Raw genomic sequence first — 13857 nt, 5'->3', positions numbered from 1 at the left:
TATATATATATATATATATATATATTCCTAATGTATATATTTACGTTTAAACCACTGTGGATTTATTCACCATTTTAATGACTCATGTTATTATGAGATTTTATAAATAATAATAATAATAATAATAATAATAATAATAATAATGGATGGCATAACTTTTTAATAAAAATTTTAAACGCTACCTGTCGCTATTTTCAAAAGTCCTAATTACTAGCCCCATGGAACCAATATCATTACGTGCACTTTTGTTTATAGCGCTCTAATTAACGAAATCAAATGACTGTTGCTTATGTACTTTGCAGTAATTACATTATGTTATGATAGATAATCATTACAGGCAGTAATCTATAAGTTGGGGTCAAAAGCTTTAAGCTTGTGTTTATACACAACTGAACGTTACCTGTGCATCGTATAATCAAGGCCACCGAAAATAGATCTATCTTTCGGTGGTCTCTGTGTAATGCTGTGTGAGCCGCGGTCCATGAATCTTTAACCAGCGGCCTGGTGGTGGCATGTCCTATACCGTTGCCAGAAGCACCGTTATGGCTAACTATAACCTTAAATAAAGTAAAAACTACTGAGGCTAGAGGGCTGCAATTTGGTGCGTTTGATGATTGGAGGGTGGATGATCCACATACCAATTCGCAGCCCTCTAGCCTCAGTAGTTTTTAAGATCTGAGGGCGGAGAGAAACAATGCGGACAGGAAATAATGCGGACAGAAAAAAGTGCGGACAGAATAAAGTGCGGACGGACACACAAAGCCGGCACAATAGTTTCCTTTCTTTATGTTACGTTTTTATTGATTTAATAATGTTTGTCTTAAGTAGGTAACTATAGTTTTTCAGTTTATTTTCAAGGTATCCATTGAAAAGGTTTAAAAAATGAACAAAAAATACCATGTACTTAAAATTCTTAAGAAAATCAACATGCGTGTATCCTATATCACTTCTTGCTGGGACGTGATATCTATCTATCTATCTATATATATATATATATATATATATATATATATATATATATATATATATATATATATATATAGTATACATATGTGCGCACACACACACACACACACACACACACACACACATATATATAATATATATATATATATATATATATATATATATATATATATATATATATATATATATATATATATATATATATATATCACTATACATCTGGAACGCCTACTGTGCTCCCATTACCTTACAGTGCCTCTGCGCTTTGGAACGCCAAAGAAAAAAAAAACTCCACTACCTTATCCAGGCTTCATGCTGGAAAGCCCAAATCCAGGAAATTAGAAGGAAAAAAAAGAAAAAGAATGAAAAATATGGAAGTCGAATTGAAACGATGGCTCTGTTGCTGTGATAACGCCTGTGTAGGATTCAGCAGCCGAGAGGAAATTAAAACCAAATATTCTGAACGAATTCCGCGAACGAATTCCTCCAAGTCCGAAAAGGAAATGAAAAGAAGAAGAAGAAGTAGAAGAAGAAGAAGAAGAGACGTAAAACGATAATTATTCATATTCAAAGGATTCCATTTGCTTTTCTCCCATTCCCTGTCAGACATCCAGACTTTTCCCCCTGCGAAAAGATTTTTTAGTTTTTTTTATTTTTCTGACAAGGCCAACGCTCGAATCATGAGACTTGCAACGGCAGGCAAAAGTTAGTTATCAGGGGCCTGCTGATGAGAGAGAGAGAGAGAGAGAGAGAGAGAGAGAGAGAGAGAGAGAGAGAGAGAGAGAGAGAGAGGTGGGGGGGGGGCGGATTTTGTGTCTGCAAACGGTTTAATCATTTTTCCCCTTGATTCAAAAGGTCCAACTGCTGTCAGGGCGGATTCTCTGGAGGTAAAAATCTCTCGCTGTCTCTCTCAGTTCATTTGCAACGAGGTTTGGCATCAGATGAATGAGAGATGTTTAGCAATCAGACGAATGACGAATGAGAGATGTGTAGCATCAGATGATGAATGAGAGATGTTTAGCAATTAGACGAATGAGAGTTGTTTAGCAATTAGACGAATGAGAGATGTTTAGCAATTAGACGAATAAGAGTTGTTTAGCAATCAGATGAACGAGAGATTCTTAGAAATCAGACGAATGAGAGATGTTAGCATCAGATGAATGAGAGATGTTTAGCAATTAGACAAATGAGAGATGTTTAGCAGCAGACGAATGAGAGATGTTTAGCATCAGACGATGAATGAGAGATGTTCGGCAATTAGACGAATGAGAGATGTTTAGCAGCAGACGAATGAGAGATGTTTAGCAATCAGATGAATGAGAGATTCTTAGAAATCAGACGAATGAGAGATGTTAACATCAGATGAATGAGAGATGTTTAGCATCAGACGAAAGAGAAATGTTTAGCAATAACATAAATTATTATATAAAATGATTTCACAAAAATTTTTTTTACCTCATAGTAGCCTCGTAGAGCCGTCAGTGCACCTCGCGCGGTGCACTGTAGGCATTACTGAAGGCTGTTTGCAGCATCCCTTCGTTCCCTGGCTACAACCCCCTTTCATTCCTTTTACTGTACCTCCGTTCATATTCTCGTTCTTCCATCTTACTTTCCACCAAAAGGTTTTTCTCCTGTTGTACCTTTCAAACCTCTTTATTCCCAATTTCCCTTACGGCTCTGAATGACCTCATAGCTCCCAGTTCTTGGCCTTTTGGCTAAACTTTACATTTCCAATCCAATACATATTCTAGCTCATAGTGTATCTTTAAACCACGATCCAGTCAGCTGACGGTTGTGGTTACCCGGATCAAATTGATTTTGGTTAGTTTCCCGTTCCATTTTAGGGTGCCGGATGTTATATCTGATAAGATAATGGCTTCCCAGCCAGCGATGATCTCAGACAAGATCTACAAAAGGGTTTGTTATGAAGCCTTTCGCGTCACCATACACTGAAGCTAGATCTTGATCTAGAACAACTAGAATGTGTTAAATAGTTTGCTAGTGCAGTTGTGGAGTCTTCTGTTCTCCAAATGTTTAAGCTAGGACCAAATTCATTCCTGCTCTCTACCTTCTCTCTCTCTCTCTCTCTCTCTCTCTCTCTCTCTCTCTCTCTCTCTCTCTCTCTCTCTCTCTCTCTCTCTCTCTGCATATCCCTTTGGAGCCCTCTTGGGTTTATAGTGTTGCTCTTTTTAACATTTTAAGTGCATTTTAACAAGAAATCAGGCGGAGAACTGTAGGCATTACTAAATGGTATTTGCAACCTCCCTTCGGCCCATAGTTGCACCCACTTTTTATCCTTTTACCCTATCTCCATTCCCCCCCTTCCTTTCTTCAGTCTTGCTGGCCAACCTCTCTGACTATTACTTCTTACAACCACTTGTACTTCATCTCATTTATTTACTGGCCCTCTATCTGGGCTGTCCAACCCCTCCAACTCCCTCTTTTCCACGACTTAAGAGCTGAATGGCCGAAAGTGCCCACCGAGTGCTTGGCTTGACATCTTAAAAATATAACAGAATCACAACAATGAAATTATTGTATCTTTTGTAATTTAATTTCAAAAGATAATGATAATAATAATAATAATAATAATTATTATTATTATTATTATTATTATTATTTATATTTTACTATTGTACTTATAATAATAATAATAATAATAATAATAATAATAATTATCATTATTATTATTATTATTATTATTATTATTATTATTATTATTATTATTATTATTATTATTATTATTATAACAATAAACCTGTGGGTCTATGGTTTCAGTTTCAAATACGCCTGATGACTGACTTTTGGCCCTTATTTTAATGTTTTTCTTTTTTTTAATTTGTGAATAAAAAAAATTTTGTTGACTGGAATTCCTTCCCTCGCGCAGAAAAGGAACTTGTGGAAAGGACCCACATGTCTCCTTAGGTCCTGCAGGATCTCTGACTGACTGCTGGGGGATCTCCAAAAGGATATTTACATATCCTTGATGAAGAGAGAGAGAGAGAGAGAGAGAGAGAGAGAGAGAGAGAGAGAGGATGTTTGTTAAAATGAATTTCATTTGAATACAGTTATGGCTTATATAGAATTTATATTTGTGAACACTAATAGAGAGAGAGAGAGAGAGAGAGAGAGAGAGAGAGAGAGAGAGAGAGAGAGAGGAATTTGCTGCCGGGCTGAAGTTACTTATCGCTCACTTGTGGCAAAGAATATGGCAGGAGAATTGTATAATTATGCTAAATTTAATTTTAGTTAGTTTTTACTCTTGATTTTTACCTCGGAAGATTATCAACTAATGGCCTGGCCTTATATATATATATATATATATATATATATATATATATATATATATATATATATATATATATATATATATATATATATATATATATATATATATTTGCATATCATTATTGTGATTAAATTTGCCAGAAAAATCTAAAATAAAACTTTCTTTGGCAATATACCCTTTAAAATGTAAGACTAAGTCATTATTTTTTACACTGTAACAAGTTGCTTTACACAAAAGAAATCTCATTCACTTGTTCTGTAAACTATTTCCGTTACGATCCACAGAAGTCAGTTTCATGAAAGAACTGAGAACTCATAAAACGCAGAAAAAAAACCAATGTTAAAACACCAACGGATCTTGTAAAATTTTTCTCTCGATCGAAGACACCAAAGAAGAATCCGTTTTCTTTCGCGCGAATCGTCCCGGAAACTCGAAGCGAGGTGAGTGACTCCGCGATCCTTGATTGCGAGACGTCGACGGGAATGGGTCTCTCGGCAAGCAGATTTGCCTAGGATATAAAGTTTTCGCTTCGGGAGCAACGAAGTATTGTTTAGTGTTATTGTGGGTTTTCGCGGCGGAACAGCGATATTTGTGGACGTCTCCCCTGCTCCCCGGTGAAGAGGAGGTAGTTCTGTGGCGGTTGGACCTAAGACTTGAGTTTGGTGAGGGATGGTCTACCTTAAGTTGCGGCGACTCGCCCAGGCTCTGCAAAGGTTAACTATCATTACGGTTATGTTTTAGTGTTTTTATTTGCTTTTTAAGAACCAAGTGGCCTCAGTTAAACCATTTTTTTTAGAAGTTTCGGGATTGGTTTTGTGGAGTGGAGTGTGGGGGCTCGGTTTTGTGGTTTTAACTCCGTAGCTTCGGTTAAACCACTTGTTTACGGGTTATGGTATTGGTTTTGTGTTTTTGAGGCGTGTGGGGATTTGGTTTTGTGATTTTGAGGCGTGTGGGGGTTTGGGTTTGTGGTTTTCAGGCGTGTGGAGGAGTGTGTGGTTTTGCGGTTTTCAGGCGTGTTGTGGGCGGGATTTGGTTTGTAGTTCTCAGGCGTGTGGGAGGGGGAGGGGGAAAATTGATTGTGGTTTTCAGGCGTGTTGGAGGGTTTGGTTTTGTGGTTTTCATGAGTGTGGGAGGGTTGGTTTTAGTGGTTTTCAGACGTGTGTGGGGGTTGGTTTTAGTGGTTTTCAGTCGTGTGTGGGGACTGTTTGGTTTTAGTGGTTATCAGACGTGTATGTGGTGGGGTTTGGTTTTAGTGTTTTTCAGACGTGTATGTGGGGGGGGGAGGTTGGTTTTAGTGGTTTTCAGACGTGTATGGGGGGTTGAGTTTTAGTGGTTTTCAGACGTGTTGGGGGCGGTTTAGTTTTAGTGGTTTTCAGACGTGTGTTGGGGCGGTATAGTTTTAGTGGTTTTCAGACGTGTGTTGGGGCGGTTTAGTTTTAGTGGTTTTCAGACGTGTGTTGGGGGCGGTTTAGTTTTAGTGGTTTTCATACGTGTGTTGGGGGCGGTTTGGTTTTAGTGGCTTTCAGACGTGTGTTGGGACGGTTTCGTTTTAGTGGTTGTCAGACGTGGGTGTTTGTGGGAGGGGGTGGGGTTTAGTGGTTTTCAGACGTGTAGGGGGTTGTAGTGGTTTTCAGACGTGTGGGGGGCGAGTTTGGTTTTAATGGTTTTCAGACGTGTGGGTGGGTTTGGGTTTATTGGTTTTCAGACGTGTGGGGGGTTTGGGTTTATTGGTTTTCAGACGTGTGGGGGGCAGACGTGTGGGTGGAGTTTGGCTTTAGTGGTTTTCAGGTGTGTGGGGGCGTTTGGTTTTAGTGGTTTTCAGGCGTGTGGGGGTTTGGTTATATTGATTTTCAGGAGTGGTGGTTGGGGGTTTGGTTTTGTGGTTTTCAGGAGCGTAATCTTAGTTCATGGATCTCTTCATTTTCTGGTTGCGGTAGGCTTATTTTTAGTTTCTTGAAACAAGCTTTTTAAATTTTCCTTCTAAAATTGTAACTTAATTTTTGCTATTCGCAAAGTCATAATTTTGCTTAATATTTTGGTGTACAGACGATTATAACAAATGAATCTTAGATACTGATGCGTAATACTTCAATTTTAGTTTTTGATACTTCAATTTTAGTTATTTCAGTTTTTCGTCCACTTTTTAGTCCTGGGTTATAAAACTAGAGTAGGCCGAGGTTCATCAGTTTATGTATTGAAAAATTAAATTTTTTTCAGGTCACGAAATTAAAGTCTGCTTGTTAATAATCTTAAGTGATTTTAGTATTACTTTTTTTTTATCTGCCTTTTTTTCAAGAATCTACTTTGAATCCTAGATATGTAACTGTTTGTCTTTACCTTAAAACAAAATCAGTAGGCTGCTATACTGTTCATTTAAAACCAGCTTTTTGTGAAATCCAGTAGACTATGTAAAACCTACTATTTTAGAATCAATCTTGAACCTAGTATACAAACGACTGTTCACGTTAAGGCTTTTAACTTGAATCTATTCCACATAGTGCTATACTGATAATTTAAAACTACTTGCAGGTTTTTGTGGAATCGAAACCACTTTGAAGCAAACTGCACTCGAGAAATAGTCAAAATTACCAAGCCAGGATAAATTTTTTCAAGCTATGCAAAACTAGACTTCTCCCTTCCTAAGTTTGCCTTAATAACCAGGTGAAACAAGTTATTTTTTTTAGCAACCAAACTTTTTTTTTTTACCTCCACCCCTGCAGGGGCCGGGCCCCTGTAGGGGTAGAGGCCCCTCCCATACAGCTGCGTATGGCAGGTGTAGGGGAGGTTCATTTACTAACAAATTTTCCCTTTCAGGTGAATCAGTCTGTTTTTAGGAGTTCCGTACCTTTAATTAGATTGTTTTAATAATGTAAATAGTAGCTTGACTGCTGATACTGAACACTGAAGAATTTTATTATAGAATTTTTCATTTCTTAACCGAGACCCTTAAGAAGCTAACTTGTTACCTTTTCATTGAAGTTTGGTAATATAATGCAAGTTTGGTAATATAATGCGGAAGTCAGTTAACGAAAGCTTTTAAATACTTCGTGATATTAAAGTTTTGCTTTCAAACTTTGGTTAATAAGTGCGGAATTAAGATAACGTAAGCTTAAACATAAATTACCCTTATTACTCCTAAACGCACTTGCTATTAACTTCCCAAGTTCTGAACTTATTTCAGTTTTACTTTCGAATCTGTACTTTTTCAACTTGAAAGGACGTTAACTTCTAAAAATGGTTTTAGGTAATTAAAAGTTTAGGGATTGCATTGCTTGAAACATAAAAGATTTAACCTAATTTTTTAGTTAAAATATTTTAGGATTTAAATTGATACTTTAAACCATAATTTAACGTAAATTATAGTTTTTAATTTTCAAAATTAAATTTTGGACAAAATAAATTATAGCTTCCAGTTGTTCTTTGAAACTGACTTTACTCAGTTGTCAATTTAAAGCTCACAATTACATAAGTGATATTCATGCTAATAATACAACGAGCAGACTTGTTTTTGCTTCTAATACAATAGACAGATCTCTTCTTGCCTGGAACTTTCATACAGTCTACAAACCTATTCCAATAAAGTGGACTCTACTTTATTTTGCCAGTGGACTCTACTTTATTTTGCCAGTGGACTCGACTTTATTTTGCCAGTGGACTCGACTTTATTTTGCCAGTGGACTCGACTTTATTTTGCCAGTGGACTCGACTTTATTTTGCCAGTGGACTCGACTTTATTTTGCCAGTGGACTCGACTTTATTTTGCCAGTGGACTCGACTTTATTTTGCCAGTGGACACGCCTTTATTTTGCCAGTGAACTCGACTTGATTGTGGTTTTCATATAATCAAATTAGACCAACTTTTGTTCCCAGTGGACTTTGACTAGATTCCCAGTGGACTTTGACTAGATTCCCAGTGGCTAGATTCCCGGTAGACTTTGACTAGATTCCAGTTTTCATACGACTACTAAGTTTTACCAATAGTGATTCCAGTGGCTTGTTTCCTGTTTTTATACAATCAAACTAGACCAGTAATTGTTCCCAGTGTGACTTGGGCTAGGTTCCCAGTGTGACTTGGGCTGGATTGACTTTATTTACAGTTGTCATACAACAAACCTAACGACTGGCTTGATTCCAGTGATAATTTTTGGGAGCCGATGAGGGTAGGAGTGTTCTGATTACCAAAATCTCTATTTTACTCCCTTGGTCACTGACTGTTCCTCTGGTCACAGACTGTTCCTCTGGTCACAGACTGTTCCTCTGGTCACAGACTGTTCCTCTGGTCACAGACTGTTCCTCTGGTCACAGACTGTTCCTCTGGTCACAGACTGTTCCTCTGGTCACAGAGGAACTCTGGTCACAGACTGTTCCTCTAGAGATTAAATTGTTAGACACTTGGTAATAAATTCATAAAATCCCGTTCCATTTTTCGCGACTGTTGGTCAGTAACATTAGCAAATGGTGTTAAGAGGATTTCTATTTAATGCATAAAGGTAAAATTGGTGGAAGGTCCTTGTTACCTAGTAATAAGATATCTTCAGCAGAAAGGAACCGAAGACTGTTTACTGGGCTCGTATTTAAGCCTTCGTAGCAAAGTAACTTGACCTAACAAATTAATCTGGGAACTAAGGCTAGAGAGACCGAGGATCATTTTCATGGAAATTCAGTCTATAAGGAGAATGCTCCTCGGAAGATGAAGGCTCGGAGTTATTGCTGATGTACCCAAGAAACAATCGCTCTAGGTAGCTTTGACTGTGAGCAATTTCTCCGCCTATTGTCGTAATCTTGATACTGTATAAGCAACTGACGTCCAGGCTAGCTAAAGATTAAGCTGTAGGAAGGTCATCGAGTAACAGATGATTTACCCAGGAAACAATCATTCGAGGCACTGTAAACCTAGAGCAGCTTCCCTGAAAATGGCTATAGTCAGTGGTATAGTCAGTCATAAGCTGGAGTTTAGGTTGTATGAATGTCAGTAGATGCGTTCCGTCAGAAGATAAGTTACTTCAAAAGACAATGACGATGAGTGAAGCATAGAGGTTGAGCTGTAATATTCGGTAACTTGGTCTTGCGCTCCATGTTCTACATGGCCGGCTAGCTTCACCGGCCCTGGACCCCAAACAAACCTGTCCTGGGGTGTCATAGCTCACGTACTCTATATTTACATTTTTTGGTAATTTGTCATAAAAGCGCAAATGAGTCAAACTAAATCATTTTGTATAATAGCTCTTGGATACTTGTCACCAAAACTTCAAAATGTCGCAAAAAAAATCAGAAACATTATTCTGAATAAAGATTCCTTTATGCAAGAACAGTTGTAGAAGGAAAAATATTCAAGGAAACCATAATCTGTAACTGTCAAACTGATGGATTCGTCGGTTGAACTACACTGAGATTAGGCCCTAAAAAAACAAAAACTTATGAAGAAAGCGATTGCTGCTGTACCCCCTACTGGGCTAAGCTACTTTTCTTGAGGGGAGGGGGAATTTCAGTCTATGAAGGATATTGTCATCCCGAGATAAAGTTCTTCCCCGGGAAACTGACCCAAGAGATTTTTCCCAAGCGGGGTAAACTGGTCTGGTGGGAAAAAGACAATGGGTCTGATTACTAAGAGGCTGAACCCCTCAGACCAATTACGTTCAAATTTCACTGTGCCTCTGTTGCCTTAACTTGAAAATTGGGTACCTCGTACCTGGAGAAGACTTTGTTCCAATACTAGTTTGGCGAAAAGCGAGAATTAGATACCTCGTACCTGGAGAAGACTTTTGTTTCGCTGCTAGATTGGAGAAAAGCGAGAATTAGATACCTCGTACCTGGAGAAGACTTTTGTTTCGCCGCTAGGTTGGAGAAAAGCGAGAATTAGGTACCTCTTACCTGGGCACGACTAGAATTTTTCGCTACCAGGTTGTAAAGAGGCATATGCCTGGTAACTTGGCTTAGAAATGAGAGGCTGAGGCTTTCTGGAGCGAGGAACAATTTCGTTCCTGCTCCCTGCTGCTACCGCTTCTGACGTCTCCTGAATTTGGGTGTACCGGTATCATTTTCGCTTCCCTCATTGATTTATTGATCAACTTTTCCGTTAGCTTGCCTCCCACTCTGAGGGCTGATTTCCTTTGGAGCCCTCTTGGGTTTTATGTGAGTCTGTTTTTGACTCTCCATAAGGGTTTCAAGTTGAAGACTGAAGGAAAGAATTTGGGGGTTTGATCTATAAGAGATTTTCGACTTTGCTGTGGACGATGCTACCTTGAGTGGTTCATTATAGATCGTGTCAGTAGATGGTTTTAAGAAAGGGTCGCTGGACGACCACCCTAGTCCACTTCAAAAAAAGCTTTCCATAAGCCATGCACTAGTAGGGGTAAAAGGATGATGGTTTTATATATATATATATATATATATATATATATATATATATATATATATATATATATATATATAATGTATATATATTTATATAAGTTATATAAATCTGTATATATAAATGTACAGGTATACTGTATATGTATATATGTATGTGTATGTATGTATATATAAGTATATATGTATATGTATGTATATATACATGTTTTCATATATATACACATGTATGTGTATATGCGTGTATCTATATGTATATATACTTGTATTTATATATATAACTGATACAAAGAATGATTTCAGGCCGACGGTATATAATTATTTTCCATCATTCCCGCGATGTAGCCATTGTTAACAGAACTGCTTCGGCACGCTATTTGTATAGCGAACGGATGCATTTATGTATATTTAGCTTGTCCAACAATATATATATTTCTCTCTGCTCTTTGTGATGTCGATTTTAACTCACTCCCTTAATCTGTTTACTCAAGAACCACAAATAAACTCGAACCTCATATGATATTACTCCTTTTCAAAGCGTGATTGCAGTGTAACGTATGTTTTAGTTTTCTGAAAAGGGAACTATTGTGCCGGCTTTGTCTGTCCGTCCGCACTTTTTCTGTCCGCCCTCAGATCTTAAAAGCTACTGAGGAGGCTAGAGGGCTGCAAATTGGTATGTTGATCATCCACCCTCCAATCATCAAACATACCAAATTGCAGCCCTCTAGCCTCAGTAGTTTTTATTTCTAAGGTTAAAGTTAGCCATAATCGTGCGTCTGGCAACGATATAGGTCAGGCCACCACCTGGGGTTAAAGTTTCATGGGACACTGCTCATACAGCATTATACCGAGACCACCGAAAGATAGATCTATTTTCGGTGGCCTTGACCATACGATGTACAGAGAACTCGATTGCGCCGAAGAAACTTTGGCGCATTTTTTACTTGTTTATATTTGTAGACGCCCTCCTCCTGCCTTCAGGTATGTTTTATTGTTTTGAATACTTAAAAATCTTTTACTTCGAATTTCCTCACAAAGAGTTCCAGTTCACTGAGTTTTCACAACGGCTTTGAAATGCTCCGAATTCGGTCATGGAAACTGAGTGAATATTTGCATAAAAAGTCAACGATTTCTTTTTACTTGTGTTTTTCAAATGGTTCTCATTCTGGATTTAATGTTAGTGCCGTTTGCTATTTCCAAAATCCAGTCTGAAAAACTTCATCATTCACCAACATTTTATTAATATATTTGAGAATTTCCCCGTAGGGAGTTAGTGCCGTCAGTGCGCCTCACGCGGTGCATTGTAGGCATTGCTTAAGGTTCTTTGCGGCGTGCCTCAGGCCCCCAGCTGCAACCCCTTTCGTTCCTTTTACTATACCTCCTTTCATATTCTCTCTATTCCACCTTACTTTCAAGCCTCTCCTAACAATTGATTCATAGTGCAACTGCTTTGAGGTTTTCCTCCTGTTACACCTTTCAAACCTTTCTACTGCTCTCAACTCCTCCTCATATAATCAAATTCACATTCATATCTAGAAAGATAGAGGTACAGACACTGTATACTTTACTTGCTATAAAACACGGTATTACCCTAGCAAGACAAACTCTCTCATATCTAAATAAGTAGCAGAGGTCCGATATAATTAGGCGCCTTTATCATAGCTATTATGTCGTTTTTATCACAGCTATTATATAGAAGGGGAGGATACGGTCTCCTAAAAGAATGGATCTAGAACGTTCAGAGAAAAACTGCCGTCATGTCATCACATGACTCTTTTGAGAAGGTCTACCTCGACAAGAAAAGACAGATATTTCTGTCCTTTCTTGTCAAATAAGACAGGATTATTATATTTTTTCCTTCTCGTATGGTGATATGGAGTACACGTCTACCTATTTATTTGACAATAATAAGGAATAGACTTACAAAAGTCCCTTCAGCCAACACAAATACAAACAGAACTACAGCTCGGTTTTCAAGATGCGTTGCTTTTTAAAAAGAAAATGTTTTAACACCTGGATAAATATAAATTGTCGTTGAACTTCAAAGATCAGATTTAAATAACGACAAATGGTGAAGAATATCTGTAGATGTATTCAGATATCATCATTCTTCGCTTAGTCATTTTGAACAGACTTGTTCCGTAAGATTTCCCATAAAAACTTGGAATATCTTAATAACAACTGGTGTTCAGCTTTGCAGATCATATTTTAGATAACGACAAATTGTAAAGAATATCAGTAGGTGTATCAGATATCATTCTTCACTTACAGCCAGTTTGAACTCCTATTCCATAAGATTTCCCATAAAAACAAATATCTAATAATAACTGATGTTCAGCTTCGCTGGGCAAGATTTAAATAACGACAACTGTAAAGAATATCAGTAGGTGTATTCAGATACCCATCATTCTTCGCTTACAGCCAATTTGAACAGACAGACTTGTCCAGATAGGTTTTCCATCAGCGGACTAAATTCACCCATTTCGTGTAAACAAAGCGACCTGCAATTGACGTGCTCTCAAAGGGGAAAGAGAAACAGTCCGGAGCAGAAGATTGCTTACGAAATATTATGGAGATTGAAACCAATATATCTCCCGGTCGTGACAGGTACGGCGCTTTTCCCGTTTGTTGAAAGCCGCGTTTAACATTTGGGATGGGCCATTTGCCTCCCTCGTCATGTTTAATAAGTTCTTTCGCTCAGATCTGCATAGCAGGTGTGAATATAAATGTCCCTTTAATGTTCGTACGTTCGCGTGAAATGAGGTTCGTTCACATAAAGGTGAAGAGAGTCGCTTGTCGTAAACACGCGTCGGAAACTCATCGCATACATGTCACAGACAAGTTGAAAACAAGTCAACACGACGTGGATAATTTCTCATGTGATGTCATGATTCTGATTTGACAGAAAAGACGGGAATTTTGTAATGTATTTTCGAAGAGGTAATGTTATTTCCTCTCTCTCTCTCTCTCTCTCTCTCTCTCTCTCTCTCTCTCTATATATATATATATATATATATATATATATATATATATATATATATATATTGTGTGTGTGTGTGTGTATGGATGCGAGTGTGTGTCTGTGGGCCTGTATGTATGTATAAATATTGTGTCTTCGACGTGTCTGTTATCATTTGTGTCTCCGACGTGTCTGTTATCATGTGTGTATGCAAAAATAATTACATCATAACCGCAAGACAGACTGATCTTTAAAAAAGCAGATTATCAGGCACTTTGGCAGAGTATTTGGG

The 13857-nt window shown here is 37.9% G+C and overlaps 1 long non-coding RNA gene across 2 annotated transcripts in view; it reads left to right on the top strand.

The window, feature by feature from the left end:
• The window catches only part of LOC136834884 (uncharacterized), a 411316-nt gene that overhangs the window by 133236 nt on the left and 264223 nt on the right, over window positions 1-13857 (top strand). Inside the window, exon 4 of one of the 2 annotated variants that reach the window (XR_010851907.1) lies at window positions 6785-6916. The exons of the other annotated variant lie outside the window; for it this stretch is intronic. This is a non-coding gene — a long non-coding RNA (uncharacterized lncRNA). The remainder of the gene's footprint in view (window positions 1-6784; window positions 6917-13857) is intronic. 2 annotated transcript variants of the gene reach the window in all.

Source organism: Macrobrachium rosenbergii, chromosome 54, assembly GCF_040412425.1.
Source record: "Macrobrachium rosenbergii isolate ZJJX-2024 chromosome 54, ASM4041242v1, whole genome shotgun sequence".
Classification (NCBI taxonomy): Eukaryota; Metazoa; Arthropoda; class Malacostraca; order Decapoda; family Palaemonidae; genus Macrobrachium; species Macrobrachium rosenbergii.
The sequence above is the reverse complement of the archived record's forward strand: the minus strand, read 5'-3'. Positions and strand labels throughout refer to the sequence as shown.